The sequence below is a fragment of the Heterodontus francisci genome, unplaced genomic scaffold (genome assembly GCF_036365525.1).
Source record: "Heterodontus francisci isolate sHetFra1 unplaced genomic scaffold, sHetFra1.hap1 HAP1_SCAFFOLD_257, whole genome shotgun sequence".
Lineage (NCBI taxonomy): Eukaryota > Metazoa > Chordata > Chondrichthyes > Heterodontiformes > Heterodontidae > Heterodontus > Heterodontus francisci.
This window is the reverse complement of record NW_027141742.1, coordinates 1980325-2001986: the sequence shown is the minus strand read 5'-3', so window position 1 is coordinate 2001986 and position 21662 is coordinate 1980325.

Sequence of the window (21662 nt, the reverse complement as noted above, 5' to 3'; positions counted from 1 at the left end):
GTATCAGGATCCTGCCAGGTGTGTATGTGGGTTTCACAGTTTATCAGGATCCTGCCAGATGTGAATGGGGTTTCACAGTGGATCAGGATCCTACCAGGTGTGTACGGGGTTTTCACAGTGGATCAGGATCCTGCCAGATGTGTACGGAGTTTTCACAGGGGATCGGGATCCTGCCAGGTGTGTGTGGGGTTTTCACAGAGGATCAGGATCCTGCCAGGTGTGTCAGGGATTTCACAGTGTATCAGGATCCTGCCAGTTGTGTATGGGGTTTTCACAGATAATCTTGATCCTGCCAGGTGTGTATGATGGTTTCACAGTTTATCAGTTTCCTGCCAGGTGTGTTTGGGGGTTTCACAGTTTATCAGGATCTTGCCAGGTGTGTATGGGGGTTTCACAGTGTATCAGCATCCTGCCAGGTGTGTATGTGGTTTTCACAGTTTATCAGGATCCTGCCAGGTGTGTCTGGGGTTTTCAGAGTTTATCAGGATCCTGCCAGGTGTGTATGGGGGTTTCACAGTTTATCAGGATCCTGCCAGGTGTGTATGTTGGTTTCACAGTTTATCATTTTCCTGCCAGGTGTGTATGGGGGTTTCACAGTTTTCAGGATCCTGCCAGGTGATAATGGGGTTTCACAGTTTATCGGGATACTGCCTGCTGTGTCTGTGGGTTTCTCAGTTTATCAGGATCCTGCCAGGTGTGTATGTGGGTTTCACAGTTTATCAGGATCCTGCCAGATGTGAATAGGGTTTTCACAGTGCGTCAGGATCCTGCCCGATGTGTATGGGGTTTTCACAGTGCATCAGGATCCTTCCAGATGTGCCTGGAGGTTTCACAGTGTATCATGATCCTGCCACGTGTGTATGGGGTTTCACAGTTTATCAGGTTCCTTCCAGGTGTATATGTGGGTTTCACAGTTTATCAGGATCCTGCCTGGTGTGTCTGGGGTTTTCGCAGTTTGTCAGGATCCTGCCAGGTGTGTATGTGGGTTTCACAGTGTATCAGGCTCCTGGCAGGTGTGCATGTGGGTTTCACAGTTTATCAGGATCCTGCCTGGTGTGTATGGGGTTTCACAGTGGATCAGGATCCTGCCACGTGTGTATGGGGTTTCACAGTGTATCAGGATCCTGCATCGTGTGTGTGGGGTTTTCACAGTGCATCAGGATCCTGCCAGGTGTTTATCATGTTTTCACAGTGTATCAGGATCCTGCCAGGTGTGTATGTTTTTTTCACAGTTTATCAGGATCCTGCCTGGTGTGTATGGGGTTTTCACAGTGCATCAGTATCCTGCCAGGTGTGTATGTGGGTCTCACAGTTTATCAGGATCCTGCCTGGTGTGTACGGGGTTTCGCAGTGGATCAGGATCCTGCCAGGTGTCTATGTGGGTTTCACAGTTTATCAGGATCCTGCCAGGTGTGTTTGGGGGTTTCACAGTTTATCAGGATCCTGCCACATGTGTATTGGGATTCACAGTGGTTCTGGATCCTGCCAGGTGTGTTTGGGGTATTCAACGTGCATCAGGATCCTGCCAGTTGTGTACGGGGTTTTCACAGTGTATCAGCATCCTGCCAGGAGTGAATGGGGTTTTCACAGTGAATCAGGATCCTGCCAGGTGTGTACGGGTTTGTTCAAAGTTTATCAGGATCCTGCCAGGTGTGTATGGGGTTTTCACAGTGTATCGGGATACTGCCAGATGTGTATGGGGTTTTCACAGTGGATCAGGGACCTGCCAGGTGTGTATGGGGAATTCACAGTGTATCAGCATCCTGCCAGGTGTGCATGTGGGTTTCACAGTTTATCAAGTTCCTGCCACGTGTGTATGGTTTTAACAGTGGTTCAGGATCCTGCCCGGTGTGTTTGGGGTTTCACTGTGCATCAGGATCCTGCTCTGTGTGTGTGGGGTTTTCACAGTGTATCAGGATCCTGCCAGATGTGAATGGGGTTTCACAGTTGATCAGGATCCTGCCAGGTGTGTACGGGGTTTTCACAGTGGATCAGGATCCTGCCAGGTGTGTCAGGGATTTCACAGTGTATCAGGATCCTGCCACGTGTGTATGGGGTGTTCACAGTTTATCAAGGTCCTGCCAGGCGTGTATGGGGTTTTCAAAGTGCATCAGGATCCTGCCACGTGTGTATGGGGGTTTCACTGTGTATCAAGTTTCTGACAGGTGTGTATGGGGTTTCACAGTTTATCAGGATCCTGCCAGGTGCGTATGGGGTTTCACAGTGTATCAGGATCCTGCCAGATGTGAATGGGGTTTCACTGTGTATCAGGATCCTGCCAGATGTGAATGGGGTTTAACTGTGCATCAGGACCCTGCCAGTTGTGTACGGGGTTTTCACAGTGTATCAGCATCCTGCCAGGTGTGTATGGGGTTTTCACAGTGCATCAGGATCCTGCCAGGAGTGTACGGGGTTGTTCACTGTGTATCAGGATCCTGCCAGGTGTGTATGGGGTTTTCACAGTGTATCAGGATACTGCCAGATGTGTATGGGGTTTTCACAGTGGATCAGGAACCTGCCAGGTGTGTATGGGGAATTCCCAGTGTATCAGGATCCTGCAGGTGTGCATGTGTGTTTCACAGTTTATCGAGTTCTTGCCACTTGTGTATGGGTTTTCACAGTGGTTCAGGATCCTGCCAGGTGTGTTTGGGGTTTCACTGTGCATCAGGAGCCTGCTCTGTGTGTGTGGGGTTTTCACAGTGTATCAGTATGCTGCCAGGTGTGTATGTGGGTTTCACAGTTTATCAGGATCCTGCCAGATGTGAATGGGGTTTCACAGTGGATCAGGATCCTGCCAGGTGTCTACGGGGTTTTCACAGTGGATCAGGATCCTGCCAGATGTGTGCGGAGTTTTCACAGGGGATCGGGATCCTGCCAGGTGTGTATGTGGGTTTCACAGTTTATCAGGATCCTGCCAGATGTGAATGGGGTTTCACAGTGGATCAGGATCCTGCCAGGTGTGTACGGGGTTTTCACAGTGGATCGGGATCCTGCCTGGTGTGTCAGGGATTTCACAGTGTATCAGGATCCTGCCAGGTGTGTATGGGGGGTTCACAGTTTATCAAGGTCCTGCCAGGCGTGTATGGAGTCTTCAAAGTGTATCAGGATCCTGCCAGGTGTGTATGGGGGTTTCACTGTGTATCAGGTTTCTGACAGGTGTGTATGGGGTTTCACAGTTTATCAGGATCCTGCCAGGTGTGTATGGGGTTTCACAGTGTATCAGGATCCTGCCAGATGTGAATGGGGTTTCACTGTGTATCAGGATCCTGCCAGATGTGAATGGGGTTTAACTGTGCATCAGGATCCTGCCAGTTGTGTACGGGGTTTTCACAGTGTATCAGCATCCTGCCAGGTGTGTATAGGGTTTTCAAAGTGTATCAGGATCCTGCCAGGTGTGTACGGGGTTGTTCACTGTGTATCCGGATCCTGCCAGGTGTGTATGGGGTTTTCACAGTGTATCAGGATACTGCCAGATGTGTATGGGGTTTTCACAGTGGATCAGGAACCTGCCAGGTGTGTATGGGGAATTCCCAGTGTATCAGGATCCTGCAGGTGTGCATGTGTGTTTCACAGTTTATCGAGTTCCTGCCACGTGTGTATGGGTTTTCACAGTGGTTCAGGATCCTGCCAGGTGTGTTTGGGGTTTCACTGTGCATCAGGATCCTGCTCTGTGTGTGTGGGGTTTTCACAGTGTATCAGTATACTGCCAGGTGTGTATGTGGGTTTCACAGTTTATCAGGATCCTGCCAGATGTGAATGGGGTTTCACAGTGGATCAGGATCCTGCCAGGTGTATACGGGGTTTTCACAGTGGATCAGGATCCTGCCAGATGTGTACGGAGTTTTCACAGGGGATCGGGACCCTGCCAGGTGTGTATGGGGTTTTCACAGAGGATCAGGATCCTGCCAGGTGTGTCGTTGATTTCACAGTGTATCAGGATCCTGCCAGGTGTGTATGGGGTCTTCACAGTTTATCAAGGTCCTGCCAGGCGTGTATGGAGTTTGCACAGTGTATCAGGCTCCTGCCAGGTGTGTATGCGGGTTTCACTGTGTATCAGGTTTCTGATAGGTGTGTATGGGGTTTCACAGTGTATCAGGATCCTGCCAGGTGTGTATGGGGTTTCACAGTGTATCAGGATCCTGCCAGATGTGAATGGGGTTTCACTGTATATCAGGATCCTGCCAGATGTGAATGCGGTTTCACTGTGCATCAGGAACACGCCAGGTGTGTACGGGGATTTCACAGTGCATCAGGCTCCTGCCAGGTGTGTATGGGTTTTCACAGTATATCAGGATCCTGCCAGGTGTGTATGGGGGTTTCACAGTTTATCAGGATCCTGCCAGGTTTGTTTGAGGGTTTCACAGTTTATCAGGATCCTGCCACATGTGTATTGGGATTCACAGTGGTTCTGGATCCTGCCAGGTGTGTTTGGGGTATTCAACGTGCATCAGGATCCTGCCAGTTGTGTACGGGGTTTTCACAGTGTATCAGCATCCTGCCAGGAGTGAATGGGGTTTTCACAGTGAATCAGGATCCTGCCAGGTGTGTACGGGGTTGTTCAAAGTTTATCAGGATCCTGCCAGGTGTGTATGGGGTTTTCACAGTGTATCGGGATACTGCCAGATGTGTATGGGGTTTTCACAGTGGATCAGGGACCTGCCAGGTGTGTATGGGGAATTCACAGTGTATCAGCATCCTGCCAGGTGTGCATGTGGGTTTCACAGTTTATCAAGTTCCTGCCACGTGTGTATGGTTTTAACAGTGGTTCAGGATCCTGCCCGGTGTGTTTGGGGTTTCACTGTGCATCAGGATCCTGCTCTGTGTGTGTGGGGTTTTCACAGTGTATCAGGATCCTGCCAGATGTGAATGGGGTTTCACAGTTGATCAGGATCCTGCCAGGTGTGTACGGGGTTTTCACAGTGGATCAGGATCCTGCCAGGTGTGTCAGGGATTTCACAGTGTATCAGGATCCTGCCACGTGTGTATGGGGTGTTCACAGTTTATCAAGGTCCTGCCAGGCGTGTATGGGGTTTTCAAAGTGCATCAGGATCCTGCCACGTGTGTATGGGGGTTTCACTGTGTATCAGGTTTCTGACAGGTGTGTATGGGGTTTCACAGTTTATCAGGATCCTGCCAGGTGCGTATGGGGTTTCACAGTGTATCAGGATCCTGCCAGATGTGAATGGGGTTTCACTGTGTATCAGGATCCTGCCAGATGTGAATGGGGTTTAACTGTGCATGAGGACCCTGCCAGTTGTGTACGGGGTTTTCACAGTGTATCAGCATCCTGCCAGGTGTATATGGGGTTTTCACAGTGCATCAGGATCCTGCCAGGAGTGTACGGGGTTGTTCACTGTGTATCAGGATCCTGCCAGGTGTGTATGGGGTTTTCACAGTGTATCAGGATACTGCCAGATGTGTATGGGGTTTTCACAGTGGATCAGGAACCTGCCAGGTGTGTATGGGGAATTCCCATTGTATCAGGATCCTGCAGGTGTGCATGTGTGTTTCACAGTTTATCGAGTTCCTGCCACTTGTGTATGGGTTTTCACAGTGGTTCAGGATCCTGCCAGGTGTGTTTGGGGTTGCACTGTGCATCAGGAGCCTGCTCTGTGTGTGTGGGGTTTTCACAGTGTATCAGTATCCTGCCAGGTGTGTATGTGGGTTTCACAGTTTATCAGGATCCTGCCAGATGTGAATGGGGTTTCACAGTGGATCAGGATCCTGCCAGGTGTCTACGGGGTTTTCACAATGGATCAGGATCCTGCCAGATGTGTGCGGAGTTTTCACAGGGGATCGGGATCCTGCCAGGTGTGTATGTGGGTTTCACAGTTTATCAGGATCCTGCCAGATGTGAATGGGGTTTCACAGTGGATCAGGATCCTGCCAGGTGTGTACGGGGTTTTCACAGTGGATCGGGATCCTGCCTGGTGTGTCAGGGATTTCACAGTGTATCAGGATCCTGCCAGGTGTGTATGGGGGGTTCACAGTTTATCAAGGTCCTGCCAGGCGTGTATGGAGTCTTCAAAGTGTATCAGGATCCTGCCAGGTGTGTACGGGGTTGTTCACTGTGTATCCGGATCCTGCCAGGTGTGTATGGGGTTTTCACAGTTTATCAGGATACTGCCAGATGTGTATGGGGGTTTCACAGTGGATCAGGAACCTGCCAGGTGTGTATGGGGAATTCCCAGTGTATCAGGATCCTGCAGGTGTGCATGTGTGTTTCACAGTTTATCGAGTTCCTGCCACGTGTGTATGGGTTTTCACAGTGGTTCAGGATCCTGCCAGGTGTGTTTGGGGTTTCACTGTGCATCAGGATCCTGCTCTGTGTGTGTGGGGTTTTCACAGTGTATCAGTATCCTGCCAGGTGTGTATGTGGGTTTCACAGTTTATCAGGATCCTGCCAGATGTGAATGGGGTTTCACAGTGGATCAGGATCCTGCCAGGTGTATACGGGGTTTTCACAGTGGATCAGGATCCTGCCAGATGTGTACGGAGTTTTCACAGGGGATCGGGACCCTGCCAGGTGTGTATGGGGTTTTCACAGAGGATCAGGATCCTGCCAGGTGTGTCGTTGATTTCACAGTGTATCAGGATCCTGCCAGGTGTGTATGGGGTCTTCACAGTTTATCAAGGTCCTGCCAGGCGTGTATGGAGTTTGCACAGTGTATCAGGATCCTGCCAGGTGTGTATGCGGGTTTCACTGTGTATCAGGTTTCTGATAGGTGTGTATGGGGTTTCACAGTGTATCAGGATCCTGCCAGGTGTGTATGGGGTTTCACAGTGTATCAGGATCCTGCCAGATGTGAATGGGGTTTCACTGTGTATCAGGATCCTGCCAGATGTGAATGCGGTTTCACTGTGCATCAGGAACACGCCAGGTGTGTACGGGGATTTCACAGTGCATCAGGCTCCTGCCAGGTGTGTATGGGGGTTTCACAGTATATCAGGATCCTGCCAGGTGTGTATGGGTTTTCACAGTATATCAGGATCCTGCCAGGTGTGTATGGGGGTTTCACAGTTTATCAGGATCCTGCCAGGTTTGTTTGAGGGTTTCACAGTTTATCAGCATCCTGCCAGGTGCGTATGGGGAATATCCAGTGGATCAGTATCCTGCCAGGTGTGTATGTTGTTTTCACAGTGTATCAGGATCCTGCCAGGTGTGTGTGAGGTTTTCACAGTGTATCAGGATCCTGCCAAGTTGGTATGGGGTTTTCACAGTGGGTCAGGATCCTGCCAGGTGTGTATGGGGTTCTCACAATGGATCAGGATCCTGCCAGGTGTGTGTGGGGCTTTCACAGTGTATCAGGATTCTGCCAGGTGTGTATGGGTTTTTCACAGTGCATCAGGATACTGCCAGGTGTGTATGGGTTTTTCACAGTGTATCAGGATCCTGCCAGGTGTATTTGGGGTTTTCACTGTGCAACAGGATCCTGCCAGCTGTGTGTGGGGTTTTCACAGTGTATCAGGATCCTGCCAGGTGTGTATGGGCTTCTCACTGTCCATCAGGATCCTGCCAGGTGTGTATTGGGTTTTCACATTGTATCAGGATCCTGCTATGTGTATATTTGAGTTTCACAGTGGATCAGGATCATGCCAGGTGTGTATGGGGGTTTCACAGTGTATCAGGATCCTGCCAGGTGTGTATGTGGGTTTCACAGTTTATCAGGATCCTGCCAGGTGTGTCTGGGGTTTTCACAGTTTATCAGGATCCTGCCAGGTGTGTATGGGGTTTTCACAGTGTATCAGGATCCTGCCAGGTGTGCATGTGGGTTTCACAGTTTATCAGGATCATGCCAGGTGTGTATGGGGGTTTCACACTGTATCAGGATCCTGCCAGGTGTGTATGTGGGTTTCACAGTTTATCAGGATCCTGCCAGGTGTGTCTGGGGTTTTCACAGTTTATCAGTATCCTGCCAGGTGTATATGGGGTTTTCACAGTTTATCAGGATCCTGCCAGGTGTGTATGTTGGTTTCACAGTTTCCCAGTTTCCTGCCAGGTGTGTATGGGGGTTTCACAGTTTGTCAGGATCCTGCCAGGTGTGTATGGGGTTTTCACATTTTATCGGGATCCTGCCTGGTGTGTCTGGGGGTTTCACAGTTTATCAGGATCCTGCCAGGTGTGTATGTGGGTTTCACAGTTTATCAGAATCCTGCCGGATGTGAGTGGCGTTTTCACAGTGCATCAGGACACTGCCAGATGTGTATAGCTTTTTCACAGTGCATCAGGATCCTTCCAGATGTGTCTGGGGGTTTCACTGTGTATCAGGATCCTGGCACGTGTGCATGGGATTTCACAGTTTATCAGGATACTGACAGGTGTGTATGTGGGTTTCACAGTGTCTCAGGCTCCTGCCAGGTGTGTATGTGGGTTTCACAGTTTATCAGGATCCTGCCTGGTGTGTATGGGGTTTCACAGTGGATCAGATTCCTGCCACGTGTATAAGGGGATTTCACAGTGTATCAGGATCCTGCCAGGTGTGTATGGGGGTTTCACAGTTTATCAGGATCCTGCCAGGTTTGTATGTGGGTTTCACAGTTTATCAGGATCCTGCCAGGTGTGTATGGGGGTTTCACAGTTCATCAGGAACCGGCCAGGTGTGTATGGGGGTTTCACAGTTTATCAGGATCCTGCCTGGTGTGTCTGGGTGTTTCACAGTTCATCAGGATCCTGCCAGGTGTGTATGTGGGTTTCACAATTTATCAGGAAACTGCCAGATGTGAATGGGGTTTTCACAGTGCATCAGGATCCTTCCAGATGTGTATGGGGGTTTCAAAGTGTATCAGGATCCTGCATCGTGTGTATGGGGTTTTCACAGTGCATCAGGAACCTGCCAGGTGTGTATAGAGTTTTCACAGTGTATCAGGATCCTGCCAGGTGTGTATGGGGTTTTCACAGTGAATCACGATACTGCCAGGTGTGTCTGTGGGTTTCAAAGTTTATCAGGATCCTGCCTGGTGTGTATGGGGATTTCACAGTGCATCAGGATCCTGCCAGGTGTGTATGTGGGTTTCGCAGTTGATCAGGATCCTGCCTGGTGTGTATGGGGTTTCAAAGTGGATCAGGATGCTCCCAGGTGTCTATGTGGGTTTCACAGTTTATCAGGATCCTGCCAGGTGTGTTTCGTGGTTTCACAGTTTATCAGGATCCTGCCACATGTGTATGGGGTTTCACAGTGGTTCAGGATCCTGCCAGGTGTGTTTGGGGTATTCACTGTGCATCAGGATCCTGCCAGGTGTGTACGGGGATTTCACAGTATATCAGGATCCTGCCAGGTGTGTATGAGGTTTTCACAGTGTATCAGGATCCTGCCAGGTGTGTTTGGGTTGTTCACAGTGTATCAGGATCCTGCCAGATGTGAATGGGGTTTTCACAGGGCATCAGGATCCTGCCAGATATGTATGGGGTTTTCACAGTGCATCAGGATCCTTCCAGATGTGTATGGGGGTTTCAAAGTGTATCAGGATCCTGCATCGTGTGTATGGGGTTTTCACAGTGCATCAGGAACCTGCCAGGTGTGTATGGAGTTTTCACAGTGTATCAGGATCCTGCCAGGTGTGTATGGGGTTTTCACAGTGAATCACGATACTGCCAGGTGTGTCTGTGGGTTTCAAAGTTTATCAGGATCCTGCCTGGTGTGTATGGGGATTTCACAGTGCATCAGGATCCTGCCAGGTGTGTATGTGGGTTTCGCAGTGGTTCGGGATCCTGCCAGGTGTGTTTGGGGTATTCACTGTGCATCAGGATCCTGCCAGGTGTGTACGGGGATTTCACAGTGTATCAGGATGCTGCCAGGTGTGTCTGAGGTTTTCACAGTGTATCAGGATCCTGCCAGGTGTGTTTGGGTTGTTCACAGTGTATCAGGATCCTGCCAGATGTGTATGGGGTTTTCACAATGTATCAGGATCCTGCCAGATGTGTATGGGGTTTTCACAGTGGATCAGGAACCTGCCAGGTGAGTATGGGGATTTCACAGTGTATCAGGATCCTGACAGATGTGTATGTGGGTTTCACAGTTTATCAGGATCCTGCCACGTGTGTATGTGGGTTTCACAGTGGTTCAGGATCCTGCCAGGTGTGTTTGGGTTTCACTGTGCATCAGGACCCTGCTAGGTGTGTATGGGGTTTTCACAGTGTATCAGGATCCTGCCAGGTGTGTTCGGGGTTTTCACTGTGCATCAGGATCCTGCCAGTTTTGTATGTGGTTTTCACAGTTTATCAGGCTCCTTCCAGGTGTGTATGGGGTTTTCACAGTGGGTCAGGAACCTGCCAGGTGTGTATATGGATTTCACAGCGCATCAGGATCCTGCCAGGTGTGTATGGGGGTTTCACAGTTTATCAGGATCCTGCCAGGTGTGTATGGGGGTTCACTGTGTATCAGGATCCTGCCAGGTGTGTATGGGGTTTTCAAAGTGGATCAGCATCCTGCCAGGTGTGTATGGGGTTTTCACTGTGCATCAGGATCCTGCCAGTTGTGTATGTGGTTTTCACAGTTTATCAGGCTCCTTCCAGGTGTGTATGGGGTTTTCACAGTGGGTCAGGAACCTGCCAGGTGTGTATGTGGATTTCACAGCGCATCAGGATCCTGCCAGGTGTGTATGGGGGTTTCACAGTTTATCAGGATCCTGCCAGGTGTGTATGGGGGTTCACTGTGTATCAGGATCCTGCCAGGTGTGTATGGGGTTTTCAAAGTGGATCAGCATCCTGCCAGGTGTGTGTGGGGTTTTCACAGTGTATCAGGAACCTGCCACGTGTGCATGGGGTTTCACAGTTTATCAGGATCTTGCCAGGTGTGCATGGAGTTTTCACAGTGTATCAGGATCCTGCCAGGTGTGTATGTGGGTTTCACAGTGTATCAGGCTCCTGCCCGGTGTGTATGTCGTTTTCACAGTTTATCAGGATCCTGCCTGGTGTGTATGGGGTTTCACAGTGGATCAGGATCCTGCCAAGTGTGTGTGGGGTTTTCACAGTGTATCAGGATCCTGCCAGGTGTGTATGGGGGTTTCACAGTTTATCAGGATCCTGCCAAGTGTGTATGTGTGTTTCACAGTTTATCAGGATCCTGCCAGGTGTGTATGGGGGTTTCACAGTTTATCTGGTTCCTGCCTGGTGTGGCTGGGGGATTCACAGTTTATCAGGATCCTGCCAAATGTGAATGGGGTTTTCACAGTGCATCAGGATCCTGCCAGATGTGTATGGGATTTTCACAGTGCATCAGGATCCTTCCAGATGTGTATGGGGGTTTCACAGTGTATCTAGATCCTGCCAGGTGTGTATGGAGTTTTCACAGTGTATCAGGATATTGCCAGGTGTGCATGTGGGTTTCACAGTGTTTCAGGCTCCTGCCAGGTGTGTATGTGGGTTTCACAGTTTATCAGGATCCTGCCACGTGTGTATGGAGTTTCACAGTTTATCAGGATCCTGCCAGGTGTGTATGGGGTTTTCACAGTGTATCAGGATCCTGCCACGTGTGTATGGGGTTTTCACAGTGTATCAGGATCCTGCCAGGTGCGTTTGGGGGTTTCACAGTTAATCAATATCCTGTCAGGTGTGTATGTGGCTTTCAAAGTTCATCAGGATCCTGCCTGGTGTGTCTGGAGGTTTCACAGTTTATCAGGATTCTGCCAGATGTGAATGGGGTTTTTACATTGCATCAGGATCCTGCCAGATGTGTATGGGATTTTCACAGTGCAGCAGGATCCTTCCAGATGTGTATGGTGGTTTCACAGTGTATCTAGATCCTGCATCGTGTGTATGGGGTTTCACATTTTATCAGGATCCTGCCAGGTGTGTATGGGGTTTTCACAGTGTATCAGGATCCTGCCTGGAGTGTATGGGGTTTTCACAGTGTATCAGGATCCTGCCAGTTGTGTATGTGGGTTTCACAGTTTATCAGGATCCTGCCTGGTGTGTATGGGGATTTCACTGTGCATCAGGATCCTGCCAGGTGTGTACGTGGGTTTCACAGTTTATCAGGATCCTGCCTGGTGTGTATGGGGTTTCACAGTGGATCAGTATCCTGCCAGGTGTGTATGGGGGTTTCACAGTGTATCAGGATCCTGCCTGGTGTGTCTGGGGGTTTCACAGTTTATCAGGATCCTGCCAGATGTGAATGGGGTTTTCACAGTGCATCAGGAACCTGCAGATGTGTATTGGATTTTCACAGTGCATCAGGGTACTTCCAGATGTGTATGGGGGTTTCACAGTGTATCAGGATCCTGCGAGGTGTTTATGTGGCTTTCACATTGTATCAGGATCCTGCCAGGTGTGTAAGTGGGATTCACAGTTTATCAGGATCCTGCCAGGTGTGTATTGGGATTTCACATTGTATCAGGATCCTGCCATGTGTATATTTGGGTTTCACAGTGGATCAGGATCATGCCAGGTGTGTATGGGGTTTTCAAAGTGTATCAGGATCCTGCCAGGTGTGTACGGGGTTGTTCACTGTGTATCAGGATCCTGCCAGGTGTGTATGGGGTTTTCACAGTGTATCAGGATACTGCCAGATGTGTATGGGGTTTTCACAGTGGATCAGGAACCTGCCAGGTGTGCATGGGGAATTCCCAGTTTATCAGGATCCTGCAGGTGTGCATGTGTGTTTCACAGTTTATCGAGTTCCTGCCACGTGTGTGTGGGTTTTCACAGTGGTTCAGGATCCTGCCAGGAGTGTTTGGGGTTTCACTGTGCATCAGGATCCTGCTCTGTGTGTGTGGGGTTTTCACAGTGTATCAGTATCCTGCCAGGTGTGTATGTGGGTTTCACAGTTTATCAGGATCCTGCCAGATGTGAATGGGGTTTCACAGTGGATCAGGATCCTGCCAGGTGTGTACGGGGTTTTCACAGTGGATCAGGATCCTGCCAGATGTGTACGGAATTTTCACAGGGGATCGGGATCCTGCCAGGTGTGTATGGGGTTTTCACAGTGTATCAGGATCCTGCCACGTGTGTATGGGGTTTTCACAGTGTATCAGGATCCTGCCAGGTGCGTTTGGGGGTTTCACAGTTAATCAATATCCTGTCAGGTGTGTATGTGGCTTTCAAAGTTCATCAGGATCCTGCCTGGTGTGTCTGGAGGTTTCACAGTTTATCAGGATTCTGCCAGATGTGAATGGGGTTTTTACATTGCATCAGGATCCTGCCAGATGTGTATGGGATATTCACAGTGCAGCAGGATCCTTCCAGATGTGTATGGTGGTTTCACAGTGTATCTAGATCCTGCATCGTGTGTATGGGGTTTCACATTTTATCAGGATCCTGCCAGGTGTGTATGGGGTTTTCACAGTGTATCAGGATCCTGCCTGGAGTGTATGGGGTTTTCACAGTGTATCAGGATCCTGCCAGTTGTGTATGTGGGTTTCACAGTTTATCAGGATCCTGCCTGGTGTGTATGGGGATTTCACTGTGCATCAGGATCCTGCCAGGTGTGTACGTGGGTTTCACAGTTTATCAGGATCCTGCCTGGTGTGTATGGGGTTTCACAGTGGATCAGTATCCTGCCAGGTGTGTATGGGGGTTTCACAGTGTATCAGGATCCTGCCTGGTGTGTCTGGGGGTTTCACAGTTTATCAGGATCCTGCCAGATGTGAATGGGGTTTTCACAGTGCATCAGGAACCTGCAGATGTGTATTGGATTTTCACAGTGCATCAGGGTACTTCCAGATGTGTATGGGGGTTTCACAGTGTATCAGGATCCTGCGAGGTGTTTATGTGGCTTTCACATTGTATCAGGATCCTGCCAGGTGTGTAAGTGGGATTCACAGTTTATCAGGATCCTGCCAGGTGTGTATTGGGATTTCACATTGTATCAGGATCCTGCCATGTGTATATTTGGGTTTCACAGTGGATCAGGATCATGCCAGGTGTGTATGGGGTTTTCAAAGTGTATCAGGATCCTGCCAGGTGTGTACGGGGTTGTTCACTGTGTATCAGGATCCTGCCAGGTGTGTATGGGGTTTTCACAGTGTATCAGGATACTGCCAGATGTGTATGGGGTTTTCACAGTGGATCAGGAACCTGCCAGGTGTGCATGGGGAATTCCCAGTTTATCAGGATCCTGCAGGTGTGCATGTGTGTTTCACAGTTTATCGAGTTCCTGCCACGTGTGTGTGGGTTTTCACAGTGGTTCAGGATCCTGCCAGGAGTGTTTGGGGTTTCACTGTGCATCAGGATCCTGCTCTGTGTGTGTGGGGTTTTCACAGTGTATCAGTATCCTGCCAGGTGTGTATGTGGGTTTCACAGTTTATCAGGATCCTGCCAGATGTGAATGGGGTTTCACAGTGGATCAGGATCCTGCCAGGTGTGTACGGGGTTTTCACAGTGGATCAGGATCCTGCCAGATGTGTACGGAATTTTCACAGGGGATCGGGATCCTGCCAGGTGTGTATGGGGTTTTCACAGAGGATCAGGATCCTGCCAGGTGTGTCGTTGATTTCACAGTGTATCAGGATCCTGCCAGGTGTGTATGGGGTCTTCACAGTTTATCAAGGTCCTGCCAGGCGTGTTTGGAGTTTGCACAGTGTATCAGGATCCTGCCAGGTGTGTATGAGGGTTTCACTGTGTATCAGGTTTCTGATAGGTGTGTATGGGGTTTCACATTGTATCAGGATCCTGCCAGGTGTGTCTGGGGTTTCACAGTGTATCAGGATCCTGCCAGATGTGAATGGGGTTTCACTGTGTATCAGGATCCTGCCAGATGTGAATGCGGTTTCACTGTGCATCAGGAACACGCCAGGTGTGTACGGGGATTTCACAGCGCATCAGGCTCCTGCCAGGTGTGTATGGGGGTTTCACAGTATATCAGGATCCTGCCAGGTGTGTATGGGTTTTCACAGTATATCAGGATCCTGCCAGGTGTGTATGGGGGTTTCACAGTTTATCAGGATCCTGCCAGGTTTGTTTGAGGGTTTCACAGTTTATCAGCATCCTGCCAGGTGCGTATGGGGAATATACAGTGGATCAGTATCCTGCCAGGTGTGTATGTTGTTTTCACAGTGTATCAGGATCCTGCCAGGTGTGTGTGAGGTTTTCACAGTGTATCAGGATCCTGCCAAGTTGGTATGGGGTTTTCACAGTGTATCAGGATCCTGCCAGGTGTGTTTGGGGTTTTCACTGTGCATCAGGATCCTGCCAGTTGTGTATGTGGTTTTCACAGTTTATCAGGCTCCTTCCAGGTGTGTATGGGGTTTTCACAGTGGGTCAGGAACCTGCCAGGTGTGTATGTGGATTTCACAGCGCATCAGGATCCTGCCAGGTGTGTATGGGGGTTTCACAGTTTATCAGGATCCTGCCAGGTGTGTATGGGGGTTCACTGTGTATCAGGATCCTGCCAGGTGTGTATGGGGTTTTCAAAGTGGATCAGCATCCTGCCAGGTGTGTATGGGGTTTTCACAGTGTATCAGGAACCTGCCACGTGTGCATGGGGCTTCACAGTTTATCAGGATCTTGCCAGGTGTGCATGGAGTTTTCACAGTGTATCAGGATCCTGCCAGGTGTGTATGTGGGTTTCACAGTGTATCAGGCTCCTGCCCGGTGTGTATGTCGTTTTCACAGTTTATCAGGATCCTGCCTGGTGTGTATGGGGTTTCACAGTGGATCAGGATCCTGCCAAGTGTGTGTGGGGTTTTCACAGTGTATCAGGATCCTGCCAGTTGTGTATGGGGGTTTCACAGTTTATCAGGATCCTGCCAAGTGTGTATGTGTGTTTCACAGTTTATCAGGATCCTGCCAGGTGTGTATGGGGGTTTCACAGTTTATCAGGTTCCTGCCTGGTGTGGCTGGGGGATTCACAGTTTATCAGGATCCTGCCAGATGTGAATGGGGTTTTCACAGTGCATCAGGATCCTGCCAGATGTGTATGGGATTTTCACAGTGCATCAGGATCCTTCCAGATGTGTACGGGGGTTTCACAGTGTATCTAGATCCTGCCAGGTGTGTATGGAGTTTTCACAGTGTATCAGGATATTGCCAGGTGTGCATGTGGGTTTCACAGTGTTTCAGGCTCCTGCCAGGTGTGTATGTGGGTTTCACAGTTTATCAGGATCCTGCCACGTGTGTATGGAGTTTCACAGTTTATCAGGATCCTGCCAGGTGTGTCTGGGGTTTTCACAGTGTATCGGGATCCTGCCACGTGTGTATGGGGTTTTCACAGTGTATCAGGATCCTGCCAGGTGCGTTTGGGGGTTTCACAGTTAATCAATATCCTGTCAGGTGTGTATGTGGCTTTCAAAGTTTATCAGGATCCTGCCTGGTGTGTCTGGAGGTTTCACAGTTTATCAGGATCCTGCCAGATGTGAATCGGGTTTTTACATTGCATCAGGATCCTGCCAGATGTGTATGGGATTTTCACAGTGCATCAGGATCCTTCCAGATGTGTATGGTGGTTTCACAGTGTATCTAGATCCTGCATCGTGTGTATGGGGTTTCACATTTTATCAGGATCCTGCCAGGTGTGTATGGGGTTTTCACAGTGTATCAGGATCCTGCCTGGAGTGTATGGGGTTTTCACAGTGTATCAGGATCCTGCCAGTTGTGTATGTGGGTTTCACAGTTTATCAGGATCCTGCCTGGTGTGTATGGGGATTTCACTGTGCATCAGGATCCTGCCAGGTGTGTATGTGGGTTTCACAGTTTATCAGGATCCTGCCTGGTGTGTATGGGGTTTCACAGTGGATCAGTATCCTGCCAGGTGTGTATGGGGGTTTCACATTGTATCAGGATCCTGCCTGGTGTGTCTGGGGGTTTCACAGTTTATCAGGATCCTGCCAGATGTGAATGGGGTTTTCACAGTGCATCAGGAACCTGCAGATGTGTATTGGATTTTCACAGTGCATCAGGGTACTTCCAGATGTGTATGGGGGTTTCACAGTGTATCAGGATCCTGCGAGGTGTTTATGTGGCTTTCACATTGTATCAGGATCCTGCCAGGTGTGTAAGTGGGATTCACAGTTTATCAGGATCCTGCCAGGTGTGTATTGGGATTTCACATTGTATCAGGATCCTGCCATGTGTATATTTGGGTTTCACAGTGGATCAGGATCATGCCAGGTGTGTATGGGGTTTTCAAAGTGTATCAGGATCCTGCCAGGTGTGTACGGGGTTGTTCACTGTGTATCAGGATCCTGCCAGGTGTGTATGGGGTTTTCACAGTGTATCAGGATACTGCCAGATGTGTATGAGGTTTTCACAGTGGATCAGGAACCTGCCAGGTGTGTATGGGGAATTCCCAGTTTATCAGGATCCTGCAGGTGTGCATGTGTGTTTCACAGCTTATCGAGTTCCTGCCACGTGTGTATGGGTTTTCACAGTGGTTCAGGATCCTGCCAGGTGTGTTTGGGGTTTCACTGTGCATCAGGATCCTGCTCTGTGTGTGTGGGGTTTTCACAGTGTATCAATATCCTGCCAGGTGTGTATGTGGGTTTCACAGTTTATCAGGATCCTGCCAGATGTGAATGGGGTTTCACAGTGGATCAGGATCCTGCCTGGTGTGTACGGGGTTTTCACAGTGGATCAGGATCCTGCCAGATGTGTACGGAATTTTCACAGGGGATCGGGATCCTGCCAGGTGTGTATGGGGTTTTCACAGAGGATCAGGATCCTGCCAGGTGTGTCGTTGATTTCACAGTGTATCAGGATCCTGCCAGGTGTGTATGGGGTCTTCACAGTTTATCAAGGTCCTGCCAGGCGTGTTTGGAGTTTGCACAGTGTATCAGGATCCTGCCAGGTGTGTATGCGGGTTTCACTGTGTATCAGGTTTCTGATAGGTGTGTATGGGGTTTCACAGTGTATCAGGATCCTGCCAGGTGTGTCTGGGGTTTCACAGTGTATCAGGATCCTGCCAGATGTGAATGGGGTTTCACTGTGTATCAGGATCCTGCCAGATGTGAATGCGGTTTCACTGTGCATCAGGAACACGCCAGGTGTGTACGGGGATTTCACAGCGCATCAGGCTCCTGCCAGGTGTGCATGGGGGTTTCACACTATATCAGGATCCTGCCAGGTGTGTATAGGTTTTCACAGTATATCAGGATCCTGCCAGGTGTGTATGGGGGTTTCACAGTTTATCAGGATCCTGCCAGGTTTGTTTGAGGGTTTCACAGTTTATCAGCATCCTGCCAGGTGCGTATGGGGAATATACAGTGGATCAGTATCCTGCCAGGTGTGTATGTTGTTTTCACAGTGTATCAGGATCCTGCCAGGTGTGTGTGAGGTTTTCACAGTGTATCAGGATCCTGCCAAGTTGGTATGGGGTTTTCACAGTGGGTCAGGATCCTGCCAGGTGTGTATGGGGTTCTCACAGTGGATCAGGATCCTGTCAGGTGTGTGTGGGGCTTTCACAGTGTATCAGGATTCTGCCAGGTGTGTATGGGTTTTTCACAGTGCATCAGGATACTGCCAGGTGTGTATGGGTTTTTCACAGTGTATCAGGATCCTGCCAGGTGTATTTGGGGTTTTCACTGTGCAACAGGATCCTGCCAGGTGTGTGTGGGGTTTTCAGAGTGTATCAGGATCCTGCCAGGTGTATATTTGGGTTTCACAGTGGATCAGGATCATGCCAGGTGTGTTTGGGGGTTTCACAGTGTATCAGGATCCTGCCAGGTGTGCATGGGGGTTTCACAGTTTATCAGGATCCTGCCAGGTTTGTTTGAGGGTTTCACAGTTTATCAGCATCCTGCCAGGTGCGTATGGGGAATATACAGTGGATCAGTATCCTGCCAGGTGTGTATGTTGTTTTCACAGTGTATCAGGATCCTGCCAGGTGTGTGTGAGGTTTTCACAGTGTATCAGGATCCTGCCAAGTTGGTATGGGGTTTTCACAGTGGGTCAGGATCCTGCCAGGTGTGTATGGGGTTCTCACAGTGGATCAGGATCCTGTCAGGTGTGTGTGGGGCTTTCACAGTGTATCAGGATTCTGCCAGGTGTGTATGGGTTTTTCACAGTGCATCAGGATACTGCCAGGTGTGTATGGGTATTTCACAGTGTATCAGGATCCTGCCAGGTGTATTTGGGGTTTTCACTGTGCAACAGGATCCTGCCAGGTGTGTGTGGGGTTTTCAGAGTGTATCAGGATCCTGCCAGGTGTATATTTGGGTTTCACAGTGGATCAGGATCATGCCAGGTGTGTTTGGGGGTTTCACAGTGTATCAGGATCCTGCCAGGTGTGCATGGGGGTTTCACAGTTTATCAGGATCCTGCCAGGTTTGTTTGAGGGTTTCACAGTTTATCAGCATCCTGCCAGGTGCGTATGGGGAATATACAGAGGATCAGTATCCTGCCAGGTGTGTATGTTGTTTTCACAGTGTATCAGGATCCTGCCAGGTGTGTGTGAGGTTTTCACAGTGTATCAGGATCCTGCCAAGTTGGTATGGGGTTTTCACAGTGGGTCAGGATCCTGCCAGGTGTGTATGGGGTTCTCACAGTGGATCAGGATCCTGCCAGGTGTGTGTGGGGCTTTCACAGTGTATCAGGATTCTGCCAGGTGTGTATGGGTTTTTCACAGTGCATCAGGATACTGCCAGGTGTGTATGGGTTTTTCACAGTGTATCAGGATCCTGCCAGGTGTATATTTGGGTTTCACAGTGGATCAGGATCATGCCAGGTGTGTATGGGGGTTTCACAGTGTATCAGGATCCTGCCAGGTGTGTATGTGGGTTTCACAGTTTATCAGGATCCTGCCAGGTGTGTCTGGGGTTTTCACAGTTTATCAGGATCCTGCCAGGTGTGTATGGGGTTTTCACAGTGTATCAGGATCCTGCCAGGTGTGCATGTGGGTTTCACAGTTTATCAGGATGATGCCAGGTGTGTATGGGGGTTTCACAGTGTATCAGGATCCTGCCAGGTGTGTATGTGGGTTTCACAGTTTATCACGATCCTGCCAGGTGTGTCTGGGGTTTTCACAGTTTATCAGGATCCTGCCAGGTGTATATGGGGTTTTCACAGTTTATCAGGATCCTGCCAGGTGTGTATGTTGGTTTCACAGATTCCCAGTTTCCTGCCAGGTGTGTATGGGGGTTTCACAGTTTGTCAGGATCCTGCCAGGTGTGTATGGGGTTTTCACATTTTATCGGGATCCTGCCTGGTGTGTCTGGGGGTTTCACAGTTTATCAGGATCCTGCCAGGTGTGTATGTGGGTGTCACAGTTTATCAGGATCCTGCCGGATGTGAATGGCGTTTTCACAGTGCATCAGGACACTGCCAGATGTGTATGGGTTTTTCACAGTGCATCAGGATCCTTCCAGATGTGTCTGGGGGTTTCACTGTGTATCAGGATCCTGGCACGTGCGCATGGGATTTCACAGTTTATCAGGATACTGACAGGTGTGTATGTGGGTTTCACAGTGTATCAGGCTCCTGCCAGGTGTGTATGTGGGTTTCACAGTTTATCAGGATCCTGCCTGGTGTGTATGGGGTTTCACAGTGGATCAGATTCCTGCCACGTGTATAAGGGGTTTTCACAGAGTATCAGGATCCTGCCAGGTGTGTATGGGGGTTTCACAGTTTATCAGGATCCTGCCAGGTTTGTATGTGGGTTTCACAGTTTATCAGGATCCTGCCAGGTGTGTATGGGGGTTTCACAGTTCATCAGGATCCGGCCAGGTGTGTATGGGGGTTTCACAGTTTATCAGGATCCTGCCTGGTGTGTCTGGGTGTTCCACAGTTCATCAGGAACCTGCCAGGTGTATATGGAGTTTTCACAGTGAATCACGATACTGCCAGGTGTGTCTGTGGGTTTCGCAGTTGATCAGGATCCTGCCTGGTTGTATGGGGTTTCAAAGTGGATCAGGATCCTCCAAGGTGTCTATGTGGGTTTCACAGTATATCAGGATCCTGCCAGGTGTGTTTCGTGGTTTCACAGTTTATCAGGAACCTGCCACATGTGTATGGGGTTTCACAGTGGTTCAGGAACCTGCCAGGTGTGTTTGGGGTATTCACTGTGCATCAGGATCCTGCCAGGTGTGTACGGGGATTTCACAGTGTATCAGGATCCTGCCAGGTGTGTATGAGGTTTTCACAGTGTATCAGGATCCTGCCAGGTGTGTTTGGCTGGTTTACAGTGTATCAGGATCCTGCCAGATGTGTATGGGGTTTTCACAATGTATCAGGATCCTGCCAGATGTGTATGGGGTTTTCACAGTGGATCAGGAACCTGCCAGGTGTGTATGGCGATTTCACAGTGTATCAGGATCCTGCCAGATGTGTATGTGGGTTTCACAGTTTATCAGGATCCTGCCACGTGTGTTTGTGGGTTTCACAGTGGTTCAGGATCCTGCCAGGTGTGTTTGGGTTTCACTGTGCATCAGGATCCTGCTAGGTGTGTATGGGGTTTTCACAGTGTATCAGGATCCTGCCAGGTGTGTTTGGGGTTTTCACTGTGCATCAGGATCCTGCCAGTTGTGTATACGGTTTTCACAGTTTATCAGGCTCCTTCCAGGTGTGTATGGGGTTTTCACAGTGGGTCAGGAACCTGCCAGGTGTGTATGTGGATTTCACAGCGCATCAGGATCCTGCCAGGTGTGTATGGGGGTTTCACAGTTTATCAGGATCCTGCCAGGTGTGTATGGGGGTTCAATGTGTATCAGGATCCTGCCAGGTGTGTATGGGGTTTTCAAAGTGGATCAGCATCCTGCCAGGTGTGTATGGGGTTTTCACAGTGTATCAGGAACCT